This window comes from Mesoplodon bidens (assembly GCF_964165515.1).
Source record: "Mesoplodon bidens genome assembly, chromosome: 12".
NCBI lineage: Eukaryota > Metazoa > Chordata > Mammalia > Artiodactyla > Ziphiidae > Mesoplodon > Mesoplodon bidens.
In genome coordinates, this window is record NC_138168.1 from 27,508,721 (window position 1) to 27,534,249 (window position 25,529).

The window sequence follows — 25,529 nt, forward strand, 5'->3', positions numbered from 1 at the left end:
AAAAAGTAGAGCAGTGGAGCCCAGCCCTGCTGAGCTAGACAGCCACTAGGCTCTCTCTCCTCCCTTGTTAAGGCTGGATCCATACCAGAGACACTAGGCATGAGTTAATCCAAGTAAAATTAAACTGCTCCCAACAATACAGATCGGCCTGAGCCCTTTTGTTGGCATCACAGGAGCCTCGATCACAAATTCTGAGGAACAGCTCACAAGCGCTAATGAGTAAGTCCCCATTGGCTGTGCAGACAGTGGGCTCAGAAGTGAAGCGCTGGCCTAGGAGAGATGTGAACGTGAACCTGACCATCTGGCTCTCTGCGACTCATTTTGATCACAAAATGAATTGCAACAAATTGAAGAGCACATGGCTAGAGTTAATTGTCTCATCTGTAATCTGAACCTACTTTTAGGCAGTTATTATTACCCTCCATCAGGTGGAAACGTTTCTGACTACCACTGCAAAGTGCATTTTCCTGATGAACTGTAATGGATCATTAAATTCCATATCAGAACAATACTTTGCATTTATGCAGTGCCTTTCATCCAGGGATGTCAGCGTAGTTTGCAAATAATTAAGCCCCTCACACTGCAGCCAGAGGTGAGTGACTGGAAGGGACTTGCCTGAGGACACTGAGTCAGAGGCATAACTCAAAAGAATGGCTCTCTTCCAGGCACTGATAATACTGAAAAGTGACTTGCGGGGTGTGGGTGTCCCTGACTCCCTCCCTCCCTTTCTGCCTTACCTCTTCTCCTCTATGGAAGATCCTCACATGCAACATACAAAGAACTGACAGGTACCTAACAGGCACGCATATAATTTAGCTATGAGCTCAGACACACACATATATGACGAGAATGTTCTTCCACGTAATCCTGGCATATACAACACGAACTGACATTTCAATCCACCTGCAGAACTGATGGACACCAAAAGAATGAACACATTTATGATGACCAAGTGGCAAACGTAATGTCTTCCAAAATCCAAAATGAAAATATTATTCAGCACAAATAAAGTATGTTCTAACAAAAGTACTTTATTCCATGGTTGTGTTTTCCATTTCTGGGACCCCCATTTGAATGATATTCAAGTTTCAGGAACAGCAAATAGGATGGAAGTGGACAATCAATGCATTTTTTAAGGCAGAACACTAGGAGGGAGAGACATTTCAGCCACTCAAAGTTTTGGGGCGAAATGAGAAACTCCTGAAAACCTGAATTTATAATGGAAATGCTGACAGACCTTTCACGGGAGCAGTTTGAATGCAGCACTTATTTAGCAATCTCTCTTACAGACTAAAGACCAATTCTAACAAGATGTCATTTTGACTCACGTTTACTATTACCTGGAAGAAGGAAAAACGCCGTTTACTCGCGAGCTGCGAGCCGCCGGAGCACCAGGGTGGAGGCAGTCTCACATTTTAAGCAAGACGCCGCCGCCTTACCAAAAGAGCCTCTCCACCGAAGGAGAGGCAGCCCTTCCCGCTCAGCTTCTTTCATGTCAGCCGGAGCCTTCGCAGCTCGACATGACTTTCCTACATGTTACATTTAAATGATCTGAGAAAACCGTTATCAGAGTTAACATCTCTAATTTTACTCTAAACAGACAAAAGCAAAATATCTCATTAGGCATCATCTCCGCCAAGGTTCGCACTAGGCAGGAAAGAATTTTTATCTAAAGTAATTACCCTTTTTAGTTAAACACACTCAACAGATTAAATTTACATAAGGAGTCAGAGACGGCAGCACTAGACAGTGAAGGTGAAAACCGAGGAACGCCGCGTCCCGCCGCCCGCCCGACAGCCGGGAGTGTGCAGCTCAGTCGGGGGTGAGGCGCCCTCGTCCCTCTTGTTTCCCAGGTCCCAAGGGTCGCGGCGACGACGGTGACCGGACAGGCAAATTGCGGGCGCTGTTCCTTCTCGGGCCACAGACAAAACCATCGGACAGCGGTTGTGCAGGAACTTCCCCCAAGTTATCAAACTCCCCTACACGCGAGAGGATGCTGGGGATACCCCGCGCGCCCACGACCCCCGAAGCCAGGGGTGCGCGACCCCTTTCACACGCGTACACCCGGCCCTGCAGGCTTCCTCTCACGGTCCGAGTTCCTGCAAATCCTCGGCCAAACCGAGGTCGCCGAGATGCTCACTCGAGTCCCCTCTCGCAGCTGGCGTAGCCCAGGAGCGCCGCCCGCCTCCCTCTCCATCGGCGCTCGGCTCCTGAGCACCCACCCAGTGAGAGGAGGAAAAGTGCGAGACCCCACAGGGCGCCTCGGCGTGGGGTAGGTGGAGAGGTGTCCCCTGGATAAACTCCTCTCCTAGGTGGAGCTTCTGGGGCTTGCAGACTGAAGTGTGGGCAGGGAGAAGAGGGTGTGTGTTGCACTTTGATTTTATGCAGAATCTTGGGGGAGGAAGGTGCAAGATTTCCCTCTCTGAAGGCACGAGCCCCTCGGCTTGAGCTCCCTGGGACGCATTTCAATAACCCGGTCATTGGTAGTAGTGATTCCACCCAGCGCTCAGCGCAAGGTCTGCGCCGCGAGCCAGCAGCCTGCCTCTACCCGGGACCCTAAACTTGGGCTTTGATGCCCCGCCAGTCGCTGTGGTCCCAGCTACCCGGCGGCGACTGACAGCCGAGCGCAAAGCTTCGCGGAGCAGCCCCGGGCGCGGACGCCGCGGGCAGGGAGGAGGCCGCCCGGCCTGGCACCGCGGTCGCGCGCTGGGGGCCGGGGCGCCCGGGCCTCGCGGGGCCGGGAGCGAGCCGTGGGTCTGACAGCTGCTTCGGCTCGCGCGGACGCGCGCCTCCCTCCAGCCCGCCCTCCCCACGCCTGACTTATTACCCTCTGCTCCTCCTCCCCCTGCTGTTCCAAAACACCCGTCGACGCGAGCAAAATACAATGCCGCCTCGCCCGCCGTAAACAGCCAGGCGAGAGAGCGCACAGTCGTCGCAGCGCGTCCGCCGTCTCGGCTTCCACCCCCTTACCGTTCCTAGAAAATGCCATAAAAGCGGGCAGGGCGCTCGGCGGGCGGCTGCGCGCCCGGCGGCCGCGGCTCCCTTCCCGCGCCGCTTCCCCACGCTTCCCCTCCTGCCCCGCGCGCCCGCTCCCCCCGCCAACTTGCCCCGCCCGCCGCCAGGGCCCGGGACCCGCGGCCGGGGACTCACCTCGCCAGAGAACTTTGCGTCCTTTTCCGCCTCCTCTTCCCCGCGTCCTCCCGGTCCGCAGCCTGGGAGGGGGGTCACCGAAAGCTCTCGGAGAGGACGCGCATCACATGGCAGCACGTTCCCAGCCCCCCGAGTGTGCCGGGAAGGGGGAGGGGAAGGGTCGAGGGGAGGCCGGGGAGAAAGCGAGAGCCCGGCGGCAGCGGGAGTGGGCAGGCGGGGTGGCTAGGGCGGCGGCGGGCGCTCGCGTTAGCGCTGCTGCGACCGCAGCCCGGGCGTGCACGGTCGCTGCTGCCGCTGCTGCTGCTGCTGCTGAGGCGGCGGCTGCTCGGCGCTGTTTGCTCCGGGCCGCTCGGCTCCCGCTCTCCCCGGAACGCCCACACTCTCAATCGCTACATTGTTGACATTCGGCGCTGACGTCACCCGCTCCCCATTCACAATAACTTTACGGGAGCCGGGCAGCGCACCTCCCCGGCCGCTGGGGCGCCGTACGCCCGGCGACTAGCGTAAGCCGCTCCGCGAATGGCGCTCCGGGGGCTGGGGCGGGGGACGGGGGACGGGGGGCGGGCGCGCGCTCGGCCCGCTCGCGGGAGGGGGCGCGCCTCACGCTGCAGCCGCCGCACTCCCCGCTTTGTGCGGCCGCGCGGCCTGGAGAGCCCCTTGCTCAGGGCCCGCCGGCCGCCTGGCTCGGTCCGGCCTTGCCCGCGACTCGCAGGGGCCTTGAAAGGCCAGGGCTGGGGGGGCTAGTGGGTGGGGGGAGAGGTGAGAGCTGGTGTGGCACCTGGGGAGGGGGCGGCAGAGCCCAGGGCACTAGACCCAGGAACGGGAGCCAGACCTCGAGACCTGGGATTCCGGGGTTGTCTAGCGTTTCCCAGGAGGGGCAGGTAAAGATGCTCCACGGGCCCCTCGAAGCTGACCGGTCCCCCTCTTGGGAGGGGCTGGGGCGCGGAAGAGTAGCTTCTTACCTAACACTGATACTGACGTTTCAATCCTTTCCAGGAGGGCCTCGGCCTGTCCCACCGAGGGAGCCTCTAAGTCCCCACGCCAGGGTTTTAGAAGGGGCGCGAGCAATCGCGAAGCTCACTGAAAAGCTTGCCTCCCAGCTGCAAATCCTCAGCTCCTGATGGGTTCCATCCTCCCCCCTGCCGCCCACTCGGGAGGCCGCCAGGGTTTTGCTGCTGCACTTTAAGGCCATAGTGTGGCTGCCCAGTCGGAAGAAAGCTTGATGGTGGTAAGGGTTTTACAGAAAGTAATTAGGACTTCGACTGAAGGAACATTTGCAATAAAAGAAGGTTGTGTTAGCGTAGTGCTGGTGCCTGCCACTTTATGCCTGTCGAGGCCACGTTCCCTGAACACCTATAACTTGGGCCCCTTGTGTACAGGCAGTATCGTATTATTACATGCGGTGCTGATCTTTAATGAATATTATAAAACTTTGGCTCGCTCAACTGAGAGAAGGATCATAAATTCCCCCCACCCCCCGCCCGTAAGATGGGCCCTGGCCTATGCTGAGGAAGCAGTGAAGCGCTGCCCTGGGAGTCTCGCGATATCAGCCAAAGTGTTGCTCTGAACCACCTTCGTTTGAGGGCAGAGTTTTAAAAGGCCCCATTTTGAACGCCTGCGTGGAAAGCTAAGCGATGGCCGAAAGGAAGCGGAAGAGGCCATTGCAGAGATTCGTTGGGTAGGTCGAGACCCACCCTGGGAGCTTTCCTCTGCTAGCATCTCCAGTTTTCAGATGAACAGAGGTCTCAGAGGTAGGAGGGGTCCTCAGTCTCCTGACTGTGGGTCTGGTGCCCCCTTTGACAAATCGCCCTGCTTGTGAGGTCCCTGCCTGGCCTCAGGGCAAGGGCATAGGATCCTGATGACCCCCGATCTGCCTTGACGGGACCATTTCTTATAGTCTTATGAACGGTGATGTTTCTGCATTCCTCATTCTTGTAAACATGTGAGTGTCAATGCGATAACTTTTTGCGTTTTTGTAGGGCCAAGAAATGTTTTTCTCACAAGATCCAGGCTTGAGAAGATCCCTTTGAGGGTCCAGTAAATTCATTTCTCTTCAAACAGGCCGTGGCCGCCCAGCTGTGAATGGAGTTGGGTGCATCACCGTGGGGTGTGGAGAGGGGCTGGAAGGGGGTACCACAAGCCCATTTTGCCACCTTGCTTCTGGTCCCAGGTGGATACAACAAAGGCTATTAGGTCATTTCAGTTAGTCTATTTGCCAAAGACTCAGACTGGAGCTTTCTCAGTTTGAAATTCTCAAGTATGGAATGGGACAGCAATTAGAGGTGAAAAAACAAATGCAACTATGATAGGTTGTATTATTTAGTCATTCAAGGAGGTTGAACTAGGCCAGGTCGATCTCTAAGGTCACGTCCAGTAGTGCAATCACGTGCCTCTGTCTGTGGCTGTCCATAAGACAAAATCTCTGCCTTTGAGGAGCTGGAAGTCTGGTAGGGAGTTAGTTATTGCATTTTCAAAGTTAGAAGTGGGTAATTTGAATTAAAGCCTCTAAAGCATATTCAGAATTACATGAAATTAGGATGGTAAATCAAGAACTGGACACTTTTACCAGAACTGCTGCACAGGTTAGGCTGTGGACGGCCTTAGCACTCTCGTCGTGAACATTTGCCAGCCATTCCCTGGGTTTGCAGTGCTGCTCTGGGCACTTCAGGCTTTTACAATGTGAAACAGACGCAGGTCCTTCCCTCTGTGTATTCATGGCGGTAACTTGTGTAGAGGTCAATTTATTTCCCGTGCCTGCAACATTCAACATTTCCTGATATACTTTTTTTTCCTACATAATGAGATGTGTGTGCTGATCCAGAATATGGGCTTCATCTGTGATGCATTTCTAAGGCAGGATATGATTTCCAGGGACAATAATTTGTACCATAACATTGAAGTCAGTAAACCTTATCCCTATAAATCTCCTTGATTTTATAAAATAAAATAGGAAAGATTAAAACATGCAGGAAACAAAAAGATGAGCAAAGGAAGACAGAAGAAAGAAGTGAGCAGTTCCCAAGTCTTTGATGTTTTTGCTCTCCAGCACCCTCTTATAGGATTTGAGGATGTTGAGAAGATATAATGGTTTTTCTTAGGCAGAATTTGAAATGTGGTACCTTAAATGAGACACAGCAGGACAAAGTTAACATCAGATGAGAGAGAACGGAGTGAGATGTTTAGAGGGAGGGTACCAAAGTCAGGAGGAGCCGGCGCACTGAAGGAAGTTCTGTTAAGAAGAAACTGAGTTCTACTCATTGGGCAAATTCCTCAGAATTATGGCTGAGGATTATGATTTCAAAACCAGATGTTTTCAAGTATATCTAAACCATAATACCCCAGCTCAGTACTACACAGGTGACACCTGGGAAAACTGGTGAAATCTGGATAGCTTTGAGTGGTGCTTTGTTCAAAAATTATTGAGCCACCTATATGTGGCAGCCACTGTTCTACAAGCTGGCATGCAGAATTCTCATTCTAGTGATGAGATGGGATGGGGGAGGGAGACAGAAAATGAAGTGACTATATATATATATGTGTGTGTATATATATATGTATATATATGTCAAGTTGTATGTTGTAATATCTGGAGGTGAAGAGTGTGCTATGAAATCAAATAAAATAGGAGCTCAGGAGTGCCAGGGGTGGGGCCACTCTTAGATAGGGTGATTGGGTCAGAGAAGTTGTCCCTGATGAGGAAGCATTTGAGCAGAGATACGAATGAAGTGAGGGGGTGAGCTGTGCAGCTATCCTGGGGAAAAGCTTTTCAGATACGGAGAAGAGCAGGCGCAAAGGTAGAGTGGACTGAGGTAGAGTGGACTTGGCATGCTCCAGGGACACCAAAGGGGCCACAGTGCCTGATGCAGAAGAGCAAGAAGGAGAGTAGCAGGAGATGATGCCAGAGGGCTAGCCAGTAGGTTCTAGTTCAGGTGAAATTTACAGGGGTTTCTGCAGAGAGAGAACATGACCTGGCCTCAACTCCTAAAAGATCATTTCGTTTGCTAAGTCGAGGAGAGGACAAGAGAGGGAGCACAGAGACCACTTAGGAGGCTATTGAGATAGACCAAGAGGGAGGTGATGGTAATTTGGACTGCAACGATAGCTATAAAGGGAATCTAGGTATATATTCAAAGTAAACTAGACAGGATTTATTGACAATTCGACCGTGGGATGTGAGAGAAAGCGGAGTCAAAGGAAATCCTAGACTGGCCTAAATAGCTGATTAACAGAGATTCCATTTCATGAGATGGGGAAGGCTACAGGAGGAGCAGGTATGGGGGGAAGTTGAAGTGTTTGCATCTGGATAAAGTAAACTTCAGATGCCTGTCGACATCTAAGTGAAAACGTCGAGTAGACAATTAAACATGGGAATTGAGACTTCAAGAGAGAGGTCCAGACCAGAGATGGATATCTGTGTGTCATCAACATAGAGAATCTGTTAACATGGGTGAAGAAAAGAAGAGGTCTGAGGACGAGACCTGGGGCATGCCAACATTTATAGGGCAGAAGATGAAGAAAATGAAGATCTGGCCAAGATAGCTGAGAAACAGCACCAGTGAGAGAGAAGGGGAGAGGGGAGTGTAGCATCCTAGAAGCCAAGTAACATAGGATGTTTCGAAATCTGGGGGTAATCCGTTGTGTCAGTGCTGCTGATGGGTGTTACCGATGAGAACATACCATTGATTTTTAATGATCTGAGGGCATTGGTGTCTTTGACGGAGGGGAGTGGTAGGGACTCATCCTGGCTGGAGTGGATTTGAGAGAGACTGGGAGAAGGGGAAGTAGAGGCAATGGATATGGACCACTCTCTAGAGGAGCTTTGCTGTGAAAGACAAAATGGGGACATGGGTAGAGGGCAATGAGAAAATTAGAGCTTGTTGGTGAGAATAATCCAGTCAAGAGGGGAAACTGTTGAAGCCAAGAGAGAGGGGTTAACTTTTGGAGTGAAGTACTTGAGTCAGGTGGGGCCAGTTCATCCCCACAAGAGGAGGGAAGGCAGCTCAGGTGGGGATGCTCGGGGATGCTGGTATGGGGTGGTAGGAGATGCTGGGAGTCCTTGTCTGAGTGATTCTGTTTTCTTAGGGGACTCAGAAGCGAGGAGATCAGCTGATGGTAAAGGAGGGATGGGTGTAGGAGTTGGAGGAGAGAGAAAAAGTGGACCAGTGAAGGGCGATGTAGCAGGACTGCTGGGCAGCGCAGAGGAAGTTTGAGAGTTGCTGCTAGAGTCTTTGTGGACATGCCACTGCCAGGAAGAGTTATTTCTCATTGTATAAAATCTCATACAAGTTGTGAAAAATAATCAGTGTATTCCAGACTAGAGAGCACTGTAATTTTCTGGAGTAACTAGGATCATGCAGAAATTTTACTTCTAGCTATTGTTAAATTTGGCTGGCAGCCTTTTCGCTTTTTAACAACACATCCCTCTTATTTATCCCATCTTTATCTCCCCCAAGATCACCTCAGTTCCTAAGAAGGACTTTGGAAATAGTCCTTAAGAAGAAAAAATGTTCTTACATCATTATCTATAGTAACATAGCCCAAGATCTTCTATTGCAATGAAGAATTGATGCCACATAAAATTTAAGTGAAATAGACCAATTCTTCTTCGTGCACAATTGAATATCTCTTGTGCCGATGAGAGATGAAAAATTAGAAAACACTGAATCTTATCCTTAAGGAACTTAAATTTAGGTGGGGAGTCAAAGCTAACATAAATTAAACAGTTGACAAATGCAGTGATTTTATATTTAATTACTTTTATTAATTATTTCATGTATTACTCATAATTAATATTTAAAATTATCACATAGAAATTGTATTTACTGGAATTTATACTATTGAAAATGTTGACTATTCAGAAAGATTTTTTTGGTATAAAAGCAAAAAGAAAATAGAAAAATCTAAATGCCTTACAGCAGAGAATTAGCTGAATAAGTGGTGGCTCATATATAAAATTGAATATCATGGATTCATCAAAAATGATGTTGAAGAAGTACGTATACTGGTATTTCAATGCTTTATTAGTAAATTTTTTTTTAATTGCAAAGCAGTATTATCCCCAAAGTGGAAAAATTGTCTAAGCGTCCATAGAAAAAGGTGTGGAAGGATATACAGACAGTGTTAAAGTAGTTCCCTCAAGCTGAAGAGCTTATGAGTGGTTTTTCTTTTTGCTTAACTGGTTTTTAATTTTTTTCTCTAATATAAATGTATTACTTCTGTAATAAAGAAAGCCAATAAAAGTTATAAAATTCAAGATGTGTGTAATTAAGTTCTAATAAGAACTTAAGTGTTGTAGGTGTTAAGAGGAAAAAAATTTATGAGGGCTGAAACAGCGAGGAAGGTTTTCACCGAGAAGGTGGAATTTGAGTTGAGCGTCAAGGCTGGGAAGGATTCAGAGAGGAGGGAAAGTGGCTGGACGTTCAACACAAAAGGATCCCCAGAGGCTGGACTTTGGTCAGACCAAAGCTTCCACGTGTTGGAGTGCTAGGAAGGAGTGAGACGTTATGACGTCAAGAAAGGAGATCAGAAAGTTATGGGAGGGCTTCCCTGGTGGCGCAGTGGTTGAGAGTCCGCCTGCGGATGCAGGGGATGCGGGTTCGTGCCCGTCCGGGAAGATCCCACATGCCGCGGAGCGGCTGGGCCCGTGAGCTATGGCCGCTGAGCCTGCGCGTCCGGAGCCTGTGCTCCGCAACGGGAGAGGCCACAACAGTGAGAGGCCCGCGTACTGCAAAAAAAAAAAAAAAAAAAAAAAAAAAAAATTCCTCTCCCACACTCAAAATCTATGATTAAAATTACACAAGAGGGAAAAGATATGGGGACATATGTATATGTATAGCTGATTCACTTTGTTATAAAGCAGAAACTAACACACCATTGTAAAGCAATCATACTCCAATAAAGATGTTTTAAAAAAATTAATACACTGCAGGAAAATCCTCTGAGTTTATCTTGTGTCTTCAGAGTCGCCCAGAGATACTGGAAAGTCTGGCTGGGTGGCTTTCAATGACCAGTTTCCAGCTGTCAAAGAGGCATAATCAGTTTGGGTTTTAGAAAGAACACAGCCTTGGCAGCATGAAGGGGCCTGAGGAGATGGAGACAATAGCAGAAATCCAGGGACAAGATGATGGGAGCCCAAACCAAGGCAGCGAGTGGGGCTGAGTCCAGGCGGAGGGGGTGGATTGAAAGATATTCAAGACGTAGGGGTCATTTGCATGAGGGACTTGAGGGAGAGAGAGGAATGACCAGAGGGACGAACCAATCCTGGGATGTAGGGGGAGGGAAAAATCACTCTGGAAAGTGGTGGAGTGAAAAGGAAGGAGGGCCAGGGCTGGAACTCTGAGAACAGCTGTGTTGAGGATGGGTGTGGGCAGGACAGGAATGGAGCGATTAGGAGGGGAGATGGTCCAGAGACTGACACATCAAGGAAAGCAAGGCGGACTTTTCAAGAAGGCGTCTGAGAACAGCATCCCATGACAAGGAAAGGTCCAGGGAGACAGCACGGAGGTTCTAGACCCACTTCAGGGGGAGGGAGAATGAATGGGAGAAGTGGGTCCCTGGAGAGACAGGGAGGTAGGAACCTGTGCGAAGAAAGAGGCTGGACGGTCCAGTCTCTGGACCAACTCCCCTCCTGATTGCTGCATTCCTGTCCTGCCCACACCCATCCCCAACACAGCTGTTCTCAGAGGCTGGAAGGATGGAGCAGATAAAGGCAGGAGCACTGGATATGAAGGAGGAAACACAGCGAGAATCCAGAACTCCGGGCAGGTGGGAGTAGCTGTGGGTGGACAGGAGAAAGGCAGACATTTGTGCTCATTTTGAGCATTAAGCATAATCTGGGGACAGAAGAGGGTTATCAGATATCTACTCTGAAAAGTGGAACCTGAAACCTAAGTGGATTGTCATCAAAGAAAGGACAATGGTAAGATTTTGAAGCTTCAGGATGAGAGTTGGGGATAAGAAGTAAGAAAACTGAGGCTGAGAGCTGGATTTTTTTTTCACCTGGGAAACAGGGAAGGAGGTGATGAGTTCAATGCTCAAATAAGCAAAATAATAGCAATAGGAGTAATAATAATAAGAGTAATAATACTACTATTGCTTTCCTTTCCCCTTTCTAAAAAAAGTAATTCTAACAATGTTCTCTTTTCCCCCCTCAGAGCTTGTGGTGATGCCTAGCTTTTTCTTAAATAGATAGATGAGTAAATAAAATTTAAATATCCATCTCTTCATTTTGCCCACCTCAAAAAGATGTTTGTGGTCAATAAACTGCTTATTTTCACCCATCATTACATCTTTGCTTAAGAACCTTGAAAAAGTCTGGCTGTAGACAGAAGTAATCTGACAATTTTTGGATGACTATGAAAAGAAAGCCTTGATGATTTTATTCTAATACAAATGTACTCGAACTTGAAATTTTTTTCCTCAATCCAGCTTCTGAGTTTTTGAGGGGCACAGAGCTGAGTTCACTAATTCTATGGCAGTTTCCCCAAAAAATATATGACTATACTTATAGTTTCTAATCTGTTTTTAAAAACAAACCTGTTTATGTGATATAACTACACAAGGGCATCCAACCTGAACGCTGGTGACAACGGAGAACTGGTCAGCACAGCTGTCCTGCGCCCAGATGGATGCGTCAGGCACGGTGCCTGTGTGGATGACCGAGCTCTGGGCCTCGTCTGTCTCTCCATTTTCTGGAGATGCTTCCTACAAGCAGTCTCCCTCAGCACCGCACACCCAGGCTCACCTCACTGCACTTCAGAGGGTAGGTGTGTGTGGAAACCCGGTGACTCGTGCCCAGACTTAAATGGGGTGTTGGGTGATTTTGCAGATGGATGAAAACACCGAGGCCCTGTGTTTGTTCCAGTTTCACTTCAGCACCCTCTGGATTTACAGCTTTGCCCAGGTCTGTCATCACCAGCCAAATCCTCTTGGTAGGTTTCCTCCATCCTTCATTTTCTGAGGCTGGAAAGGGTGGTGTGAAGGTTGGTCTAGGAGTGTCTCAGGATCGTGCTGGGCCGTGATCCAGAGAAGGGGTCCCAGATTCCCAGATCTGATGACCAATTTGTGTGATCCAAAGCAGATACTGAATCAGAACGTTTGCTTATTAGTGTATTATAATCTCCAGTGGGTTATTTTCAGGATAGCCTACTTCACTCTGGAGAGAGCAGAAACGAAACACTAAAAATTCTTTTCCTCTCAAACCTTCCTGTTTCAAATTCAGTGATAGACGGCATGTTTCTCTTCCTTTTTGACCTCAACCTCACCTGTGGGTTCCTTTCAATCATAGAGAGTGTCTTTGAAAAATAACTTATTTGGAAATAATTTCAAACTTTTGGGAAACGTGCAAGATTAATACACAGAACTCCCATATCACCTCCCCCGAGATACCCCAATTGTTAATATTTTGACACACTTGTGTGTTCTTGCTCTCTTTCTCCCCCACCCCTTCTATCTATAGATATCCACATACACACCCATTATTATTATTCTTTTTCTGAATATTTGAAAGCAAGTTTCAGCATGATGCCCATCAACCCCTAAATACATCAGAGGGTATTTTGAAAAGGTAACAACTCTGTCCTACACACAATGCAACATCCAAATCAGGAAGTCAGCACTGCTGCCAGCCAATCCAGAGATCCTATGCAAATTTCACCAGCTGTCCCAACAACGTCTTTTCCCTTTCTGGTCCAAGATCCAATTCAGGATCCCTGGTTGCATTTAGTTGCCGCATTTCTTTGTTCTCCTTCCATCTGGACCAGCTCCCTGGTGATGTCTCCTCAGCCCCTGCCCCACCACTGCCTCCAGGGAAAGGGCCAGGAAGGAGGAAAGGAAGCGTGACAATACTCCTTTTGACGGTTACTTGATTCAAAGTGTTGGTACTAAATTTATTGAGCTGTTCATTTAAGATTTGTGCAATCTTTGTAAGTTATGTCTCCGTTTTTTTTTTTAAAAAAAGGAGAAATAACCAGGTGAAAACAAATGTTTGTACTTCGTGGATAATTAATAAAGCATCCCAAGTGAATGAAGATCCCTCACCTCACAAGGACTTTGTATATGCTGTTCTCTTTGCCTCTTTTCTTCCCCAGCAAACTCCTATTCATCCCGCTCTGCACTTAGTGAAACTTTTCACACACACACCCAGGTCAGAGCTGCTTTATGTGCACCTTGGACCCAATCCTTTGCAGCATTCATTACGTTTATATTCCACTCCTCTTTTTAAATGTATTTTTAAAATTGTGGTAAAATGCACATAACATTTACCATCTTAAATATTTTTAAGTGTAGTGTTCAGTAATGTTGGGTACATTCCCATTGTTGTGCAACCATCACCACCATCCAGCTCCAGAACTCTTTGCATCTTGCAAAATGGAATCTCTGTATCCAGAATCAACTCCCTTTTCTTCCCTCCTCTCAGCCCTTTGCACCCTCTCTTCTCCCTTTTTTCTCTATGAATTTGACTACTCCAGGTACCAGTTTATCCACATCCTTGCCAACACTTGTTATTTTTGTTTTTGTGTTTTGATAGTTGCCATCCTGATGAGTGTGAGGTGGTATCTCACTGCAGTTTTGATTTGCATTTCCCTTATGATTAGTGACCTTGAGCACTTTTTCATGTGCTCGTTGGCCATTTGTATATCTTTTTGGGGGAAATGTCTTTTCAAGTTCTCTGCCAATTTTTTGATCAGGTTATTTGTTTCCTTGTTGTTGAGTTGTAGGAGTTCTTTATATATTCAGGGTATTTATTCTTTATCAGATATATAAATTGCAAATATTTTCTCCCATTCTCTAGGTTGCTTTTTCTCTCTGTTGATTGTGTCCTTTGATGAACAGAAGTTTTTAATTCATGTAGTTCAATTTATCTATTTTCATTTATGTTGCCTGTGCTTCTGGTGTCATATCCAAGAAATGATTGCCAAATCCAATGTCAAGGAGTTTTCCCCTATGTTTTCTTCTCAGAGTTTTATAGTTTTTGCTCTTATGTTTAGGTATTTGATCCATTTTGGATTAATTTTTGTATATTGTGTAAGGTAAGGATTCAACTTCATTCTTTTACATATAGATATCCAGTTTTCCTAATGCTATCTGTTAAAAAGGCTATCTTTTCCCCATTGAATGATGTTGGTACCCTTGTCAAAAATCATTTGCCCATGTATGCAAGGGTTTATTTCTGAATTCTCTATTTTATTCGATTGGTCTTTGTGTCTGTCTTTATGACAGTACAGCATTGCTTTGATTACTGTAGCTTTGTCTTGGGTTGGCCAAAAAGTTTGTTTGGGCTTTTCTGTAACATCTTCAGAAACTTTTTGGCCAACTCAATAGTTAAGTTTTGAAATCAGGAAATGTGACACCTCCAACTTTATTCTTCTTTTTCAAGATTGTTTTGTCTCTTCAGGGTCTTTTGAGATTTCATATGAATTTTAGAATGGATTTTTCTATTTTTTGCAAAAAACACCATTGGGATTTTAATAGGGATTTCATTAAATCTGTAGATCACTTTAGGCAGTATTGACATCTTAACAGTATTAAGTCTTCCAATCCATGAACATGGGATGCTTTTCCGTTCATTTATGTCTTTTAAAATTTCTTTCAGCAACATTTTGCAATTTACAAGGGTACAAGTCTTTGCATTTTTGGTTAAGTTATTCCTAAGTACTTTTTTCTTTTGATGCTATTGTAAATGGAATTGTTTTCTTAATTTAGTTTTTGGATTGTTCATTTGTTTCCTCTTTTTGGAGTGGAATGATTTGTTCAATTTTAATCTCTTTCTTTAGGCTGTGAGCTTCAGGAATGTAGAAACAGTGTCTGGTTTCACTCACAGCTCCACCCCAAGTTCTTTGTACAGTGATAGTCACTGAATGCATGATCAATAAATACTGGTTAAATTTTTCTAACAGTATCAGGCTGGCTTAGTAGACTCACTGTCTATTCTTGTATGTGAATGAAGATTATGCTGATGCTGAACCATTTATCTTGATTATCTTTTCAGCCCTCCACCCCTAAAAAAAATAAAACCAATATTTATTCAGTGCTTACTATATGCTAAGCATCTGTGTATTTTTTTAAATTTGATAAATATTTTTTTATTCTTTTTTTAATTGGAGTATAGTTGCTTTACAATATTGTGTTAGTTTATGCTGTACAGAAAAGTGAATCAGCTATATGTATACATATATCCCCTCTTTTTTGGATTTCCTTCTCATTTAGGTCACCATAGAGCACTGAGTAGAGTTCCCTGTGCTATACAGTAGGTTCTCATTAGTTATCTATTTTATACATAGTATCAATAGTGTATATATCTCAATCCCAATCTCCCAGTTCATCCCACCCTCCCCTTTCCCCCTTCGTATCCATACGTTTGTTCTCTACATCTGTGTCTCTATTTCTGCTTTGTAAATAAGATTATCCATACCAGTTTTTTCAGACTTCACATATATGCATTAATATACAATATTTGTTTTTCTCTTTCTGACTTACCTCACTCTGTACAACAGTCTCTAGGTCCATCCAGGTCTCTACAAATGACCCAATTTCGTTCCTTTTTATGGCTGAGTAATATTCGATTGTATATATGTACCACATCTTCTTTATCCACTCCTCTCTTGATGGGCATTTAGGTTGCTTCCATGTCCTGGCTGTTGTAAATAGTGCTGCAATGAACATTGTGGTACATGGCTCTTTTTGAATTATGGTTTTCTCAGGGTATATGCCCAGTAGTGGGATTGCTGGGTCATATGGTAATTCTATTTTTAGTTTTTTAGGGAACCTCCGTACTGTTCTCCATAGTGGCTGTATCAATTTACATTCCCACCAGCAGTGAAAGAGGATTCCCTTTTCTCCACACCCTCTCCAGCATTTATTGTTTGTAGTTTTTTGGTGATGGCCATTCTGACCAGTGTGAGGTGATACCTCATTGTAGTTTTGATTTGCATTTCTCTAATAATTAGTGATGTTGAGCATCTTTTCATGTGTTTGTTGGCCATCTGTGTGTCTTCTTTGGAGAAATGTCTAGGTCTTCTGCCCATTTTTTGGATTGGGTTTTTTGTTTTTTTGATATTGAGCTGCATGAGCTGCTTGTATATTTTGGAGGTTAATCCTTTGTCAGTTGTTAAGCATCTTTGTATGTTTTACTTCATTTCTCACAACAACCCAGTGAGGTGGGCATAGAGTCAGAATATACCTTGTTGAAAGCTATTGTTCTGGAGCCAGACTTCCCGAATTTGAACCTGGTTCTTGCACTCGCAAACTGTGTGCTCTTGGACAAGTTACTTCATCTCTTTGTGCCTCAGATTTCTATAATATGGGATTCCTAAATTGAACACCCCTTGATTTGTCCTGAGGATTAATTAAGATATTGTATGTCAATTTCTCAGCACATAGTAAGTGCTTCGTAAATCTTAGCAATTATTATCTCAACTTGGTAAATATGGGAGCCGAGGTTTAAAGAGGAAAAGCTGCCCGTGATCACTCCCAGGCAGCCTAGAATCCCTAAGTACCTAAGCCCTGCACTAAAGTGCCCCTCCATGTACACCATTCTCCCCTATATTTGAGACCAGACAATGAAGAAACTTACAAGCCCCTCAGGGATAAAATGTATGAAGGGTCTGCGAGGAATGGAACCTCCCAGGAGGCCCTTTCATTTTTCAGAAATTCACTAGTAACTCCTGGGGAGACTTAGGGTGTCCTGAGGGGAAATCTGACTCTGCAGACTAGAAGTCTTCTCTCAGTAGATCAAGCTCTGTCTGTAGATCTCCAGTGCAGACCAGCCAGACAGCCAGCATGGCTCAGGTGGACCCATCGCAAAGTGGGGAGGGCATTAGGGGAGCATGAGGGGGCACTTCCAGCATTATCTCAGGCCAGAAGCGGAGGCTAGAGTCTGGCTCTGTGTGCAGACTTTGCTTTCAGTGCAGGCACACCACCCTCGTCTTTACCCTGTTTCCAGTGATTCCAGGGCTCTGGAGAAACATCTTCCCTTTTAGAAAAGACCAGGACACTCATCCCAGACCTCCAAGTTCAGGGGAGGCAATGACCATTGCAATAGTCACATTTGCAGTGGGTTCACTAATATCAGTGGCTAATATTTGTTGAGCACCCATCGTTCTTACTGCTTTACCTGCAATAGCTTATTTTATCCTTGGGTGACCGACACATCCTAGTTTTCCCAGGACTTTCCCGGTTTTTGCAATGAAAGTCCAGCATCCTGGAAAGCCCTTCCATCCCGGGCAGACCAGGAGGGCTGGTCACTTTGTTTTATCTTCACCACTACCTGGGGAAGCAGGAATCTTGTCACAGAGGAGTGGAGTGCTTTCCTAAAGAGGTACCCCCTTCAAGTATCCGAGGCAGATAAAGAGAAACCAAATTGAGTTACCTGTAGTGAGGTGGATGGACCTAGAGTCTGTCATACAGAGTGAAGTAAGTCAGAAAGAGAAAAACAAATACCGTATGCTAACACATATATATGGAATCTTAAAAAAAAAAAAAAGGTTATGAAGAACCTAGGGGCAGGACGGGAATAAAGACACTGACCTACTAGAGAATGGATCTGAGGACACGGGGAGGGGGAAGGGTAAGCTGGGACAAAGTGAGAGAGTGACATGGACATATACACACTACCAAATGTAAAATAGATAGCTAGTGGGAAGCAGCCACATAGCACAGGGAGATCAGCTTGGTGCTCTGTGACCACCTAGAGGGGTGGGATAGGGAGGGTGGGAGGGAGATGCAAGAGGGAGGGGATGTGGAGATATATGTATATGTATAGCTGATACACTTTGTTATACAGCAGAAATGAACACACCATTGTAAAGCAATTATACTCCAATAAAGATGTTTTTAAAAATTCAAATTAGGATGAAAATTTTACAATAAACTGTCTTAGAAAACTTAAAAAAAAAAAGTATCCGAGGCAGGATTTGAACTCATGAAGTCTAGCTCCAGAGCTTGTTCTCCTAACCGATAGACAATGCTGCCCAAACCAGTGAAAGCAGCCTCTGCAAGTAAATGCCTGGGTTTGGTCCAGATACCAAATGGACGGCAAATAGTACTGGCAGCTCTCAGAAGAATAGTAAATTGCACAATATGAAATTTCCCAAAATTAAAAACGGAAACTCATACTTTATTGCTGAGAAAATGCCAAAGATTGCTTTCTAGACTCCCTGGCTCTCAGATTTGGTTTATTCTGCTTCTGGTTGTGCCTCTTATTTCGGTGAGAGTGACCATGGGGACCAGACCTGCATTGTTGGGGCGGGGTGGGGGGAGTCACTTTAAGGCAGGAAGGAAGGAGCAAGGTGAGATTCCAGTTCTCTGTGACGGGCTTTCATCTCCTCCACTTCCTCTGTCATCTCTGTGGAACATCACCCACTTAGCTGCCGCCTTAGTCCTAGTCTTCTTTTGCCAGGTGGCAAAACATTAGCTCTTCTCCTGCTCAGAGTGTGCGCAGGGAGGCAGCTCATTTAGCTTTGTATTAGTCAGGATTCATGAGAGGAACAGAAAGAACAAGATAGACAGTTAGGTAGATAGAGGATAGTTAGATAGATGATAGATAGTTGATAGATGATAGGTAGATAGATAGATAGATAGATGATAGATAGAAGATAGATGATAGATAGAAGATAGATGATAGATGATAGATAGATAGATGATAGATAGATGGAAGATAGATGATAAATGATAGATGATAGATAGATAGAAGATAAATAGATGATAGATCATTGATAGTTGATAGATGATAGTGATAGGTGATAGATGATAGACTGATAGAAGATAGATAGATAGATGATAAATGATAGATAGATAGATGATAGGTAGAAGATAGATGATAAATGATAGATGATAGATGATAGATAGATGATAGAGAGATAGATGATAGTGATAGATAGATAGATGATAAATGATAGATGATAGATAGAAGACAGATAGATGATTGATAGTTGATACATGATAGTGATAGATGATAGACAGATAGATAGAAGATAGATGATAGATGATAGATAGGTAGAAGATAGATGATAAATGATAGATGATAGATAGATGATAGAGAGATAGATGATAGTGATAGATAGATGATAGATAGATAGATGATAAATGATAGATAGATTGATGATAGATAGAAGACAGGTAGATAGATGATAGATGATTGATAGTTGATAGATGATAGTGATAGATGATAGATAGATAGATGACAGATGATAGATAATGTAGATAGATAGACAGATGATAGTAGATAGATATATGACAAATGATAGATGATAAGTGATAGATAGATGATAGTGATAGATTAGATGATAGATAGATAAATAGAAGACAGATAGATAGATGATTGATAGTTGATAGATAGATGATAGTGATAGATGATAGATAGATAGATGATAGATAGATTGTAGATAGATAGATGATAGAAGATAGATGATAAGTGATAGATGATAGATAGATGGTAGTGATAGATAGATGATAGATAGCTAGATGATAAATGATAGATAGATAGAAGATAGATAAGTAGATAGATGATAAATGATAGATGATAGATAGATGATAAATGATAGATGATAGAAAGATAGATGATAGATGATAGATGATAAATGATATATGATAAATAGATAGATGATATATGATAGATTGATGATAGATGATAGATAGATAATAGATAGATGATGGATAGATAGATAGATATTAGGAGAGATTTATTATAGGAATTGACTCATGCGGCTGTGGAAGCTGAGAAGTCCCACAGTCTGCCATCTGCAAGCTGGTAAAGCAGGAAAACCAGTGGAATAATTGAGTTGGAGTCTAAAGACCCAAGAACCAGGAGCTCTGACGCCCAAGGGCAGAAGATGGGCCTCCCAGCTCTAGGAGAAAGAGCAAATTCACACTTCCTCTGCCTTTTTATTCTATTCAGACATTCAGTGGATTGGATGGTGCCCACCCACATTGGGGAGGATGATCTTCTTTACTCAGTTTACTGATTCAAATGCTAACCTCTTACAGGCACACCCAGAAATAATGTTTTACCAGTTACCTGGGCATCCTTTAGCCCAATCAAGTTGACACTTAAAATTAGGCATCACAGCTTCTAGGGCTCTGCCCTCTGCTGTGCTGGCTGCCAGTCTAGCCCTCGCTGAGGTTTCCTGCCAGCACAGCCCACGCTGCCCCATGGTGGCACAGACCAGCCCTGCCCTCTGATACACGCCAGGGCTTCTGCTCATTCACTCGTGTGCTTCTCTGTCCTGGGGAAATGCCTACACACACCCCCTCCTGGGAGGGGCTGGAGGAGGGAGGGGAGACTAGGAAGGAGAGCTTGTAGCTTTCAGGTAGACTCTCAGACTGTACCCAAACCACAATTCTCTCCTGATACCCAGCCCTCTTAGCATCATCCAGCCCACCTTTCTGGCCTGATGGATTTCTTTATTGCTTAGGAGGTTTTGTTTTGTTTTGTTTTCCCCTCAGGGGTTCCGAGGTTGCTCCCTGCGTTGTAGCCTCTGTTACTCTCCTCTCTCCTCCTCTGTCTTGTCAGACACAGGTATGTGCAACCGCAGGAAAACTAGGCAATGCAGCTGAGTGCAGAGGATCTATGGGAGAGATGAGATCTGCCCTCTCACATCCCAGCCGAGCTGAGTCTCAGAGAGGGGCCCAACCAAGACACCCGCTTATGCCTATAATTTCTGTTCCCTAAAAATTTCAGGAACAAATTTCATTTGTTCCTTTTTAAGGCCCTGACTCTTCTTTATGACACCTTTACATACATCTTTTCAGCTTAAACTCCTGTCGCATGTTATCTTATTTACTAGGTCTTCCTTATTTCAACATTGTGAGAGAAGAAATCTGATCGGTCTGGTTGATGGCCAGACATCAGGTGGCCAGACTGGCTGCCTTGGGTGGGTTAGGAGCCCACCTCTGATACAATCAGTCATTACCAAATTGGAGAGGGGGCTGGGGAGAGGGGAAGGGTGTCACAAGGAACAAGGTCATCCAATCCTTCCCCTTCAGCTGCCCCTGTGTGTAGGTCATTCTCTTTTTAGAGGGGCTACTGGTGGATAAACGCAGTAATCAATACCTCAGTTACATTCATATGACAAAAGTGAGCTGTCTTCTGAAATACTGACTTGTGACCCCCTCCCCCTGATATTCAAACTTCCAACCTTGGTTTTTTTGTGTTTTCTCTCAGGAGTATGAAAAGTAACAAAGAGGAGAAGTGTTTGGGGACACATCGTGTGTGTCGTCACCTAAGCCTGAGTTTTTGTTGCTTAGATGATTCGTATATAGATTTAAGTGCCATCAGATTTCACACAGATAAATAATGACTCACAGCTTCAGAAGAATCCTGCTGTGTCCTTTTATGCTGCCTTTCATAATAAGACTTTAACTGCCCTTAAAACACTAAATCTCATTAACATTATCTCCAACACGCTAATAGGAAAAACAGGTCTGTAGAACAGTGACAGTTTATGATTAAAAACACATTTATTTAAAGGCTGAGCTGCCTCCACTTGAATAGAGCCTCCTGTTTCCATAATCTGCTTTTCACAGATGCTTTTTAACAGGCAGCCCCTGCTATAGCTCTGCTAACAGCATAAAACCTTAAGTGATATGCCTGGATTCGATATGTGCTCATTGCTTATCAGAAATTCCTCAGTTGTAGCCTATCACTGATGAAATTACTTCCCAGGAGAAAACTGAGCACTTTTGGAAGATGCACTAATGCCACCAGGCCACTGGGGTCACGTTTAGTATTCCACAACAGTAACTGTTGTGGCTTATGAAAGACTCAGTCGTGATGGAACAGCATGCTTCATGCTTTGTTCACCTAAAGAGGAAGATACAGAGACAACCTGGCCCACATGTATAATGGAATGCGATAAAATTGCTCCAGTCTATTATTAGTTTATTTAAAACCATGAGTAACTCAAAGCAATTGTTGGTCTTCACCTGAAATAGACACATACTGTTATTCCATTGTGAGCATCTCAGATAATCCAAACTTTACTAACTCAGAAGTTTTGTGGAGTGATGTTTGTATGTGTGGACACATCACACAACGCTCCTGCTTTTAGTCTCAAATAACTGAGGTTACATTTTGTAGCCAGCTCTGGTGGAATAGTACCATCCTTTACCTTGAATAAGGCTCAGTATATTGTAGAGACAATTAATTCTATTTAGGGTTGGGATACTCCACTGAGGAACAGTGGGTGGGCGGCAGTTTGATGACAGAGAATAGAGCCAGCAAACTCACCACGTGCGCTTCCCAAAGCTCCAGCGCAGCAGGGATGCTTGGGCTGGGCGGAGAGGAACCAGGAGTGTTGCCTGCACAGATGTCCCCCGCAAGGTGGGAGGTAAAAGGAAACCACGGCGGGCCCTCCCTGGCTTGGGTAGAGACACAGGGCTGAGATGGATGGCATTGGACAAGGAGCATCCCAAGGGCAAAGGACAGGTTTAAGTGAAATGAAACCTTGACTCACTATGATAAGGACCGTGGGTTGGAATGTTTTACATTCCCCTCTTCTGTCACCATTCTTATAACATCTGTGTGGTTTGTGTAACTGGGAAGTCCAGGACACAGTCACATGGTCTCTGGTTCTCCGTCAGCTGCATTTCTCCTCTTTGTTGGTCTCGCACTCCAGCAAGTGCTTGCTCTGTGAAACCACGGAAAAGGTGGTCCCCAGCAGCTCCAAGATCTCACGTGAACCTCCCTGCTCAACATCTCTGGGGAGGGGTGACAACACCTTCTCTTCCGGGATCCGTATATCAAGCTTTTGATCGGCCCTACTGGGTCACGTTCCCATACCATGGGCCCATCAGTTTAGACAGGGAAATAAAAACCATGACTGGCATGGTCCCATCTTGAAAGAGAAAGAGGTGCCAGGTAGACAAAAAGCAGCCCCCTGTCAACCGCAGTTTCCTTGAGGCAACTTAGTTTGAGCCGGGATCGGTCTAATTCTGACATGAACTAAGTTTTTGTGAAAGGCCTTCTCGAAGAGGAGCAACTCAGTTTGTATGGCCAGTCCAGGCACAGCCTCGTATTCAGTTTCTCTCATCCACCCCCCAATACCCACCCCTCTGTCTGTCCTCTCCCAATGTTTTCACACTGTCGTGCCACCTCTGCGGACAATACCCCTAAAATGTGCTGGTGTTTATGTGGCAGAGGGTCTTGAATGCCAGACAAAGGTGTTTGCACCTAATTCCTCCATCAATAGCGATCCATTTATGACTTTTTTTCTTTTTCTTTTTTTCTTTTTTTTTCTTCTTTTTTTTCATTTTTTTCTTTTTTTTTTTTTCTTTTTTTTTTCATTTATGACTTTTGAGCCTGGGCGCAAAATGACTGAATTTCTCACTTTGGGGAGCTCAGTCTGGAAGCAGAGTGCAGGATGGATTGAGAGAGCAGGAGAGGCAGTGAGGAAGCAGGAAGAAGGCTTGCACGGGAGTCTGGCCAGGAGCGGAGGAGGCCTGGTTGGAGAAGGGGTGGGAGGAAAAGAGCAGGGGTAGAACCGATGGCTCTTCTGGAGGCAAAGTCTCTCAGTTCTTGGAAACTGACTTGATGTTGGGGAGCGACAGAGAAGGAAGTAAAATTTTAAAACAACCTAAGTTCTCAAGTTTCGGAATTGAGGAAGAAGAGGAAGAGGATTGGCATTCGATGTACAGCAGGCAGTTGGCAATATGGATCTGGAATTCAGGAGAGGGGTTGGGGCAGGAGAGGGAGAATCCTGAATACAGTTAGAGCTGAAATAATGGGAATCACGAGATTATGTCCAAAAACGACAGAGAAATACAGGGAGAGCAAATGGCCCTCAGTCCCTCATTCCAGAAACCCAGGAGTCATCCTTGATTCCTCCATCCCCTCATGTCCTATATTCAGTCTTTCAGTCACGCCTGACAATTCTGTCTTCAGATTTTATCCTGCGTCTGTCCACTTCCATCCATTGCCACTCCCTTCCCTCAGTGAAGACTCTCCTGCCTGGACCACTGCAGCTTCAGTCGCTTCTAAATGGTCTCTTTGCTTCCAGTCTTGCCTGCCTCCAGTCAACTGTGGCATGTCACCCTTAGGGCTTTGAGCCCTTAATGGCTTCCCGCTGAGGTTAGAATAGAATCCAAGCATCATATCACGGTACACAAGACTTTGCAAAGCTGGGTCCTTGCCTCTCTCTCCAACTTTCTGTCCTCGTCCCCTTCCTTCACCACCTTTTAATCACTCTCATCTTTAGGCTTCCCAAGCATGTCAAGCTGTCTACCAGTTCTGCTCTAAACTCCTTCACCAGCCCTAGCCCTACCTCTTATTTTCATCCCTTCTCTCCAGCTTCCGCTTCTACTTCCCATTCCTTTAATCCTCCCAGGAACACAGAGTTACTTTTTATTCCCTAAAGTATCATCTTCCACAACAGATCCCTCCGTGGCCACCCCCATTCTCACTCCAGCGCTGCAGCTTGAAGATGAACAGGAAACAAGGTATATTTTTAGAAACGTCCTTAGAGGCCAAGGGGTAGGCAACCCGGGTCTGACCGATAGCATAAAGCCCATAAAAATCATCATACTTTCCCTTTTAAAATACATTCCAGTTTTAAAGAATATAATACTAAACATGGAAATTATTTTTTAAGATAAGGTATAAAAGGATTCTTCACTTGACAAAAGGATTCATCTTGAGGTTTCCTAAAATATTGATTTTTTTCCTCCTAATATAATCAGAGATTGTAATTTTATTTTCCACAATTCAGTTCACACAGTTTTCAAGGGTACAACAACTGCAGAAGATAAAGCATGCTTGTGTTATTCCTGTGTCATAGATAGTAAGATTGAGTCACAAAGTCTTGCCGTGAATGACAAAGACTAAATGATAGAGTCAAGGTTTAGCAACCAGAGAACTGTTAGCATGGAATCTTTGCTCATATCAAAGACTAATTCCATTTCCCCAATAATTTCCTCTTAAAATATAGACTAAATTCCTGCCTTTGTTTTCCAGTACCTGCAGTGGACTTGAGTATAAAGATCTTGGTGATATTTTGTATAGCACTGGGTAGGGGATTCCCAGACAATGGTTATTTCATTCCTTAGGCCACTCCTCCGCCCATGCTTATGTTTGTGTTGGGCTGCCTGCACTGAGGCTTTTTTTTTTTTTTTTTTACTTTTTTAAAAAATTAAAGTATAGTTGATTTACAATGTTGTGTTAGTTTCAGGTGTACAGCAAAGTGATTCAGTTATATATATTCAGATTCTTTTCCATTATAGGTTATTACAAGATACTGAATATAGTTCCCTGTGCTATACAGTAGGACCTTCTTGTTTATCTATTTTATGTATAGCAGTATGTATATGTTAATCCCAAACTGCTAATTTGTTCCTTACCCCCCTCTTTTCCCTTTTGGTAACCATAAGTTTGCTTTCTGTGTCTGTGA

The 25,529-nt window shown here is 44.9% G+C and overlaps 1 protein-coding gene across 1 annotated transcript in view; it reads right to left on the reverse strand.

Annotated features, from left to right (window-relative positions):
* BACH2 (BTB domain and CNC homolog 2) overlaps positions 1 to 3,451 on the reverse strand; it is a gene marked incomplete at its 3' end in the record, with an annotated part of 350,119 nt that extends 346,668 nt beyond the window's left edge. The window contains exon 1 of the mRNA XM_081251311.1: positions 3,151 to 3,451. The remainder of the gene's footprint in view (positions 1 to 3,150) is intronic.
* Positions 3,452 to 25,529: the final 22,078 nt, after the last annotated feature.